Source organism: Etheostoma cragini, chromosome 11, assembly GCF_013103735.1.
Source record: "Etheostoma cragini isolate CJK2018 chromosome 11, CSU_Ecrag_1.0, whole genome shotgun sequence".
Lineage (NCBI taxonomy): Eukaryota > Metazoa > Chordata > Actinopteri > Perciformes > Percidae > Etheostoma > Etheostoma cragini.
The window spans coordinates 26,118,794-26,128,409 of record NC_048417.1 but is presented as its reverse complement, the minus strand read 5'-3'; the positions used below and the strand labels follow the sequence as shown (position 1 = coordinate 26,128,409).

The 9,616-nt window shown below is 43.4% G+C and overlaps 1 protein-coding gene across 1 annotated transcript in view; it reads right to left on the bottom strand.

Moving 5' to 3' along the window:
* Positions 1 to 262: 262 nt before the first annotated feature.
* The window catches only part of LOC117952668 (ribosomal RNA processing protein 1 homolog B-like), a 43,345-nt gene continuing 33,991 nt past the window's right edge, over positions 263 to 9,616 (bottom strand). Inside the window, exon 18 of the transcript XR_004658468.1 lies at positions 263 to 278. The gene's annotated coding sequence lies outside the window, so the exon portion shown is untranslated. The remainder of the gene's footprint in view (positions 279 to 9,616) is intronic.

Here is a 9,616-nt window from a genome sequence, read left to right as displayed (position 1 = left end):
CCCAGGGTGTAAGGCGCTGGGCGGGTATGGGGATACTCACAAGCCCCCGGCTGAGTGCCGCTGCGTTGGATTCCCTACGCCTGCGGGTGATGGGGGGAAAACTCTGACTGTTGTTTGTGCATTTGGAGTATTCAGCCTTCTTGGAGACATTGAATGGAGTCCTGTATGGGGGTCCAGTAGGGGACTCCATAGTTCTGCTGGGGGAACTTCATAGTCGAACCTCGGATTGAAGAGGAACAATACGGATTCCATCCTGGTTGTGGAACAACAGATCAGAGCTTTACTCTTGCAAGGATCCTGGAGGGAGCCTGGGAGTATGCCCAACCAGTCTACATGTGTTTTGTGGATCTGGAAAAGGCGTGTGACCGGGTCCCCCGGGAGATAGTGTGGGAGGTGCTGCGGGAGTAAGGGGTGAGGGTGTCCCTTCTCAGGGCCATCCAATCTCTGTATGACCAAAGCGAGAGCTGTGTTTGGGTTGTCAGGGCTGCGCTTTGTCACCAATTCTGAATAATTTATGGACAGGATATCAAGGAATAGTTGGGGTGGGGAGGGTTTACAGTTTGGTGGGCTCAGGATCTCATCGCTGCTTTTTGCAGATGATGTGGTCCTGACTGCATCATTGGTCTGTGACCTTTAGCACTCCCTGGATCGGTTTGCAGCTGAGTCTGAAGCGGCTGGGATGGAGATCCGCACCTCTAAATCTGAGGCAATGGTTCTCAGCAGGAAACCGATGGAGGGCCTTCTTCAGGTAGGGATTGAGTTCTTACCCTAACTGAAGGGGTTTAAATACCTTAGGGTCTTGTTCACAAGCTAGGGGACCATGGAGCAGGAATTGGAGCAGCGGGTGCGGAATTACACAAAAAACGGAGCTGAGCCAGAAGGCAAAGCTTTCGATCTACCGGTCATTATTTGTTCCTTCCCTCATCTATGGTCATGAAGGCTGGATCATGACCAAGAGGACGAGATTATCTGGTATGGATGCCTCCTGGGCGCCTCCCTAGGGAGGTGTTCCAAGCACATCCAGCTGGGAGGAGGCCTTGGGGAAGACCCAGGACTCGGTGAAGGGATTACATCTCCAACCTGGCCTGGTAACGCCTTGGGATTCCCCAGTCGGAGCTGGTTAATGTGGCTTGGGAAAGGGAAGTTTGGGGTTCCCTGCTGGAAGTGCTGCCCCGTGACCTGATACCGGATAAGCGGATGAAGATCAATGGATGGATGGATTATTATTATTATTAGTTTTATCATAATTATTATTATCATTATTATCCTTATTATGTCTTATTATCTTTCACATATTAATTTTAAGAAAGCTTTGTCTCTAAAGAGAGAGTAAAATGTGCCGCATCTGCTGCAGCACAAAAGGTTTAACAAATCGTTAGTTAAAAATTGAACACCCAACTTGGCTCCTATGAAGGGTTCTTCTCCAAAGATTCATCTTATTTATTTATTTACTTACTTATTTATTTTCTATTAGCCTTGCTGGCTTATAAAAAATAAGCTGGTTGTGCACAAATACATCAGTGCCAAAGAAAGAAATGTAAATCAGTAATACAAGCTGTGTGTGTGTGTGGTTTATTTTTGTAAATGGATGTGAAATCCAATTATTCTCAACATGCAGAAAGACTAACAGAAGGAGGAAGATTCAATAAATTCAGCACTGGCAAACGTCTCATAAAGTCAGAAACTGTGATAAATCCAATATGCAAACACATTTTCACCCTGTTCATCCTCTACATGCTCCCCATTGGCCATTGTCATCCGCTGGCATGGAATCTTAGTCCACTGCTATGCTAATGAAACTCAATTCTATCTTAGGACAAACCCAACCCCTTCTGCTGCCCTGCCATCATCCACTCTGACCACCTGCCTGGAGGAGGTAAAGGTGTGGAGGAAGCAAAGCTTTCTGCAGCTAAACAGCTCCAAGACTGAAGCCATCATCAGACACCATCATCAAAAAGGCCCAGCAGAGGATGTACTTCCCGCGCCAGCTCAGGAAGCTAAACATGCCTAAGGAGCTACTGATCCACTTCTACTCAGCCATCATCCAGTCTGATCTCTGCACGGCCATCACTGTCTGGTTTGGATCTGCCACCAAAAAGGAAGGGAGCAGACTACAACGGACAGTTAGGACTGCAGAGAAGATCATCGGTGCCAACCTGCCCTCCGTACATGACTTATACACATCCAGAGTCAGGAAACGGGCAGGAACCATCACTGCAGACCCATCTCACCTCGGACACAACCTGTTCCAGCTTCTCCCCTCTGGCAGGCGCTACAGAGCACTGTGCGCCAAAACCAACAGATTCAGGAACAGTTTCTACCCACAAGCCATCTCTCTGATGAACAGCTGACTCCTTACCATCAGTGTCAGGTTAAATTCTAGGTCTCTACAGCATACTCACTGGTTCCACTTAGTATTCCACTTATTTAGTATTATTCATCATTCCCATTATCAAATCTCACTTATTATCTACTATTTATTCATCATTCTCATTCTCATTCTCATATCTCACTTATTATTTATTATTTACTATTTACTCATCATTCCCATTCTCAAATCTCTCTTATTTGTTATTCATTCATTGTTCTCTTTTTCTATTTCAGATTTATCCCAGTATCCTTGCACTATGCTCCACATTTAAATAATTTTATTGATCTCTTCATTGCACTCATGCCTTTATATTGTTCTGTTTAGAGTATGTATATATTGTGTATATACCATTATCACTCCTTCTGGCCAAAATATTCCACTCTCAACATCAGCCACTAATCTGGGTGTTAAAATGGAGTCTCATTCGGTTTATGAGGCCTACATCAAAAATCTCTGCAAGACCTCCTTCTTTCACCTCAGGAACCTGACCACCCGAGGACACCACAGAATGTGGATGCTTTTAAAGGTGGCCTTAAAACCCACCTTTTTAGGAGAGCTTTTGATTGAACTCTTGCCCGTTTCCTTATTGGTTTTGTTTATTTTATTTTTTATTTTCATGCTCTCCATGTGTTTTTGTTTTTAGCACTTACCTGTTTTTATCATGTAGCACTTTGGGATTTGCATAAATATAAAGTGCATTACAAATTAAACTTATTATACTGGCAACACACAAGATTAATGTAAGTATTCACTGCTTACTCTATGTGCCGACATTGTCTCACTGTGATTCTTTCTTTACTGAAACCTGAGCACAATACAGAGAGGAGGCAAGCCAGGATGGTTAAGGTAAACTCTGACTAACCTGTCTCTATGTATTATGTACTGTAAGTATGCTTTTGTGTACTGTACGTATGCTTTTGTACTCCTCCTACTTTTGTGTCAATGAGTGTACAAAGTGTTTAATCATGATCTGTAACCAAGCGCTTTCGTTTACTTAACTAAGGTACCAACCATGGTTTACAGATATGTTTATAATGTACATTCTGTCTGATATGAAATGTGTTCTCTTTTGTGAATATGAGACTTATGACAACCCTGTATTTGTGCAAAGTTTGTCTCTCGAGGTGTTCATATTCCTCTCCTGAAGAGGGAGATGTGTGTGCACTTCCCTGAAATCTGAGACTCAAACCAAGGCAAACCAATTGCTACCGTAGCATCAGTACAGAGAGGAAAAAACACTACATTTCATTGTCGGTGTAGGTGTCAGCCACTTACAGTTAAAAGCTTACAAATAACATCAAGGAATAAAAGATGCTAATTTAGTAAAACACTGAGGTCAAAATAGTTGTCACTCGCATCTCCGTTGTCAAACCATAGACTAATGGGCCAGGCAGAGCACAGCAAAGTCTTTTTTACTTTGAAATGCTCGAACAAGTTTTTGTTTTTTTCTCGCAGCACAGTCTCAGAGCACAGCCTGTAGGTAATGATGTAATTCTTTGTTAACTCCCCCAACAGCAGCACTTTGCTATAAATAAAGTCACTTCAAGTGTAAACTTCAGTCAGACGTGCTTGAGGATGCGAGCAAAAAAATAATATGTCAAATGGATAATTTATAATCCAAAATAAAGAGGCCGTGCAAAACAACGCTGTCTGCTAAACAACGTTTTGGCTTGATTAGAGAGCTTGTAAAAAGGGGGTGATTTGTGCTGAGAATTATGACAATTAAAAAACTTGATTTAGTGTCAGGAGCAGAGCCAGGACCCTGGTTCTATGCAAGAGATGAATGCTGGGGAAGACACAGGTAAGCTGTTATCAGATTAGTTACTGTATAACATCTTTCTATTCCCAAATGTTCACTAGTGACCCATTATGTGTTTTTTATTATTAAAAGACAGTAAATATATGAAGCCCACGATTAAAAGGTAATAGGATAATACATTTACTGACTTTTTTCATTGTGTCAATCAAAATGTGCTTTCCATATCAAATATGTTAAAGCTTACAGAAGGCTTTTTGTTGTGATTACACACAAGTGCACTTGAGTCTAGAGTTACAAAATCAAGTGCGAAAGGTAGAGCAGAGTCTAATCAGGGACCAAGTACAGAGGCAACACCTCAGCAGCAGAAACAAGACTGATGGAAGTGATTCTGTTACAGTCACAGGATAAACACTTTTTTTTTCTTATCCTCAACAAACCACAAATGTTCCTATACCAAAGGTTTTCAATAGCAAAGATGGAACAAAGCGCAAGTGACTTATTGTGAAAAAAACAATCTGTACTGTGTTGTTTGTTTGGCATTTGCACTTTTGGTCAGTGATGGCCCTTTTATGAAGGGAGGCATGAAAGACAATCATGAACCACGCTCACCAAAGGATAGTGTAACACGATAAAGGAAGACACATAGTGATAGTGCAGATCTTACTTTTTGAGCAAGTGAAAAAAAATATGTCAGGTGATGGAGCGCATATTGGATGTTGTTAAAGTCATAGGCAAATGGACTTAGCAAGAAGACTTCTTGGAGTTCATTTTACTCTTGACTAGATATGACATTTGCCTCCAACAGAGGTTAAGACCTGCATTAAAAAAACAGCAAAAAGCAGCATGAAACAAAAGGAAGAGGCCCTTCAGTAACTCTGCTGTCAAAGGAAACATTTATTAAAGGTGTGGATGTCATAAACCAACTTATAAAGGTGACTATATCAGAAGAAGTGAAACAAGCTGGTAAAGTTTTAAAGCTGTCCGCTGACACGGAGTGCGGAAAGTGTGTCAGAGCCTCCCAGACGGGTGAACTGAGACTCTGTTTCCTGCTTGTTGGTCAACAGTTAATTGATCTACATTTAATTTAATTTAATTTAGCTTTTTTTTGGAAGACAGGCTTCTATAAGTCGCCACTTACTGGCTAATTAATTAGCCTGAGTTAAACGCCAGCTATCATCAAACAGAATGTAGTGGCTGGTGTCTGGTGTGTGCAACAGTGTATGTGTGTTTGTGTGCTAGCCCACCCCCACATTTGGCAACTAGCCAAATCCCCATTTTGTTTGGTTTCTCCCTCTTTCCTGTTGAAGCCAGCTGACTACGCACACCTGCTCGTCATCAGATCTTTTTGAGAAGATGGCGCCGACTGTCATGGCATTCCGTTTCTCTGTTCGTGTTTTCGCCCCATCGTCGTTGTTCGTGCCGTTTATTTTGCTTCTGGTGGCGTCCCTGCTTGTTGGTGGCGCTGAATCATCACTGGTTCATGAGTGCCATGCACTGTTTGATATCTGGGCTTCTTTTGGGAGGTATTCCATTGTCAAGGGTGGACATGGTGATGGTTCTCCCCTCTTCTTGGCTGCGGTTCCGGAGGAGCTTCGCCACAGGGAGACAACTTTCCTGCTTCAGGTGAGACCTCGCAGGAGACGTTGGCGTGCTCGCGGTACACGTTCTGGCAAGCGTGTGAAGTTGAGGACTTTGTTGAGAGGTAATGGTATGGACCCGATTGTTGGTATGCCGGCTAGCTAAAATCATCTGGATTTGGTGCGGCGGTGAATTCAACCTGTTTGTCCGGGGCGTCCGGATTCCGATCAGCTTTTTCCGCCCTGTTGAATTGACAGGAGGCGGTGCAGAGGAGGCGGTGTGTGTGTGGATAACCTGCATATACTGGACCGCAATTTGTCGCTGGTTGACGAAGAAATAAATGTACGAGTGGCTCTTCTGAACGTTCGGCCATTGTCTAATAAGACATTTGTTCTTCGTGACTTGATCTTTGTCCTCTTAACACCAGTTTTCTCAATACTCCGAGACTTTCTGGAAGAGGAGGGGGGACTGTTTCACTTTTTAAGGACAATTTTAAGTGCAAACAGATTGTCAACTGTGATCCTTCTTCTAGCTTTAAATCAAAGCTTTTTTCTATAATTAAACCTACTGTGGTTTTGATCGCTATAATATATTGTCCACCTAAGTATAATGACAACTTTATTTCTGAGTGGGCTGAAATTTGATCTAGATTTGTTTTTCAGTATGAGAGGATTTTAATTGTTGGCGATTTTAATATACATATTTGCTGTGACAATAAGCCATTAGTTAAAGACTTTTTAGACGTTACTTAGTCTTTTAGTTTCACACAATTTGTGTCTGAATCTACACATCAGCAGGATCATACATTAGATTAAGTTCTAAGTTATGGTTTGTCTGTGTCAGTTAACAATATCAGTGTCTTACCAATTTCTTATCACTCGCTGATATCATTTGACATATTTATCCCCAATTCATTTGGTATGGGGAAAATGGTGCAAAAGACAAGGTTATCTCATTATATTAGCACTAATGCTTACTTGACCTTAATTTCAAATTTCCAGATGTGATGGATCCAGTTTTTAGCCAAGCCTTGTTGATGGACTGTCCCACAGACAATTTTAATAGTTCACTTCGGGACTTATTGGAAGGGGTGGCCCCAGCCAAGATACGGAAGTGTTCTTTAAAAAATCCTACACCTTGACTACATGACGAGATGCTGACTCTCAGAAAGAGCTGCAGAAAAGTTTAACGTTGGTGGCGCCATAATAAGCTTGAAGTTTATTATGGGGCATGGCATGACAGTCTGACCACCTACCGGTCTATGATGGCTACTGCAAAGGCAGCTTTTTATTCTACTGTGATTATGAATAACAAGCACAACCCTAGACTTTTATTTGAAACTGTCAATAGACAAACACATTGTCTGCATCCAGTACATAAGTATAGATTTGTCAGCAAAGGATTTTATGATGTATTTTTATGAGAGAGTTGAGGACATCCGCACTGCGATACCCCAGTTAGATGTTGGGAGATTAGACTGCGCTATTACAGGATTATCTTTTATAGGACAGGGCCTTTCCATGGGATCCTCCAGGACATCGTCTCCAAACGGGGACCCCAATTCACGTAGCAGGTCTGGAAGTTATTCTGCCCAGACCTCGGTGCCACTGTCAGCCTATCCTCCGGCTAACATCCCCAAACCAACGGACAGACCGAGCGGGCCAATCAGGATCTGGGAGCGGCTCTTAGGTGTGTGGCATACCGTATCCCGTCCACATGGAGTTGTCACCTCCCTTGGGTGGAGTACGCTCACAACTCCCTGCCCAGTGATGCCCCATTTATGTGTGCCATGGTATTCCAGCCCCCGGTTTCCCTTGCCCTGGAAGAGGAGGTGGCAGTCCCTTCTGTTCAAGCTTGCCTTTGGCGGTGTCGACGAGTGTGGAGGGAGGCCAGGGCAGCACTGCAACGTACGGCTTCCCGCAATAGACACCTGGCCGATCACCCCCGGTGAACTGCCCCCGTCTGCCAGCACAGCCAGAAGGTGTGGCTATCCTCCCAGGATCTTCGGCTATGGTCTGGAGGAGAGGTCGTGGATTCCTGCAAGCCAGATTCTGGACGAGACTCTACTGGAGGACTTTTACAGGGCCCACCCAGACAAGCCTTGCGGTCCGCTTGGGGGCTTCCATTGAGGAGGGGGTACTGTTATGGTTGGGGTCCAGCGGGCCATTAGTTGTTGATTAGTTAATTTTTTCTGTGGTCCTGCCAGTTTACGATTTTGTTTGGTTTCTTCCTACGCACACCTTCTCGTCATCAATAATCAACAGCTCCCGCTGCTCACACCTGCCTGTCATTAACCATCTCCCAAAGAATATCTACCCCAGCTCTTCATCCACCCTTCACCTGATCGTGCTCCACTCACACTGGTGAACCTCGTCAGCCTTTTACCTTACAAGTTTTGTCTCCTCGTGTTCTATGTACATAACTCTCTGTTTTCTTCCCTGCAGTTCCATCCTGTCATCCTTACCTCCGGTCAGCTGGCTTCACCCCTTTGTCCTCCTACCACAGCATCCCGCTTCCATCATCCTTCTTTTCCGCTCCTCGTGTTCGTGTCTCCTTCTCTGGTCATGCTCCCGGTTCTTCCACGTTCCACCTCCTGTGTCTCCTCCTCAGCTCCTGGTTTTCAGATATACTCACGTCCCGAGTTTCTCCCAAGCCTCCGGTCCTCCGCTTTCCTGTTCCTGGCGTCCATCTTCCCACTAACACTCCCTAACTTTTGTTTTCCCATTAAATCTTATTATTTGAGCCGTGCACTTGAGTCCGTCTGTGCTACCTTAACAATTTTATATATGTATATAGACGCTCTCAGGACTGAGCACCAGCTCCCTTCCCCTCTCTTTTTTTCTGCACTACCTATACTTTATAGTTTATATTTTGTGTCAACACTGTAAAGGGGTTGCTTCAATCTCCTGCACTTGTATAATCACAATAAAATAAAAACCTTCTATACTATTCTCTTATGCCAGTATTTTCTCAGTGTTTTGTTCCGTGATGGAATTTTTGTAATAATAAACACACTGTGTGTTATAAAAAATAACACACAGGTTATACATGACAACAGCCATACATCTAAAAACAAAATACATACGTACTACCTGGAAGTCCACACCTCACATTGACTTATTAAAAAAGCCTATAGCAGCAGGGACAAAAGAGTTTTTGTGTCTCTTTGTCCTACATTTAGGGCGACTGAATCTGCGGCCAGACGGCAACAAAATGAAGCAGCTGTTCAGGGGGTGACTAGGGTCGTCCAGGACTGATTGTGCCTTCTTGAGGGACCTTGTCTCATATACAGTTTAAGTCAGTCAGAGGGTTGTGAGAAATCTTGCCGTACACCTTACCTATATATTGCAGCCTGATCTTGTTGCCAGATCTAACTGTAAAAACGTAAACCCAGCACGCTACAGCTGTAACATTATTACAGCCATGAAAGCAGCAAAGAAACAAACAGGATCAACAGAGATAGATTCTACCCGACCTAAAAAACCCTGGCATGTTTCAAACAGTTGCATGACCAGAGACGTTACAAACCTGAGGGAAATATTAGAGATGTATTTGAAAGATGACGACAGCTTGGAGCCCAAAAGGACGCTGAGTTGGCTAATTTCCTCCTGGACATGTGAGCATCAGCTTCAGGCTAATTTATCTCGGCTACAAGGGACGGGCATTTTATTTCATTTCCACATTTGTGTGCTCATATTAAGTTTTATAGCTAGAGTATTGTTACCCGAGACGATTACCCGAGGTCTCAAAAACTATTGAGACACAGCGAGTAAAGTAAGGTGACCAGATTTCTCAGACAAAATCCGGGGACATTTTCAGCTCAGAAGCTAATTTACCTCCAAAACAAGTAATGTTTTTACTTTTGTAAAACTTAAAAACGGGGACACTAGACCTAGAGCTTTTCTCAT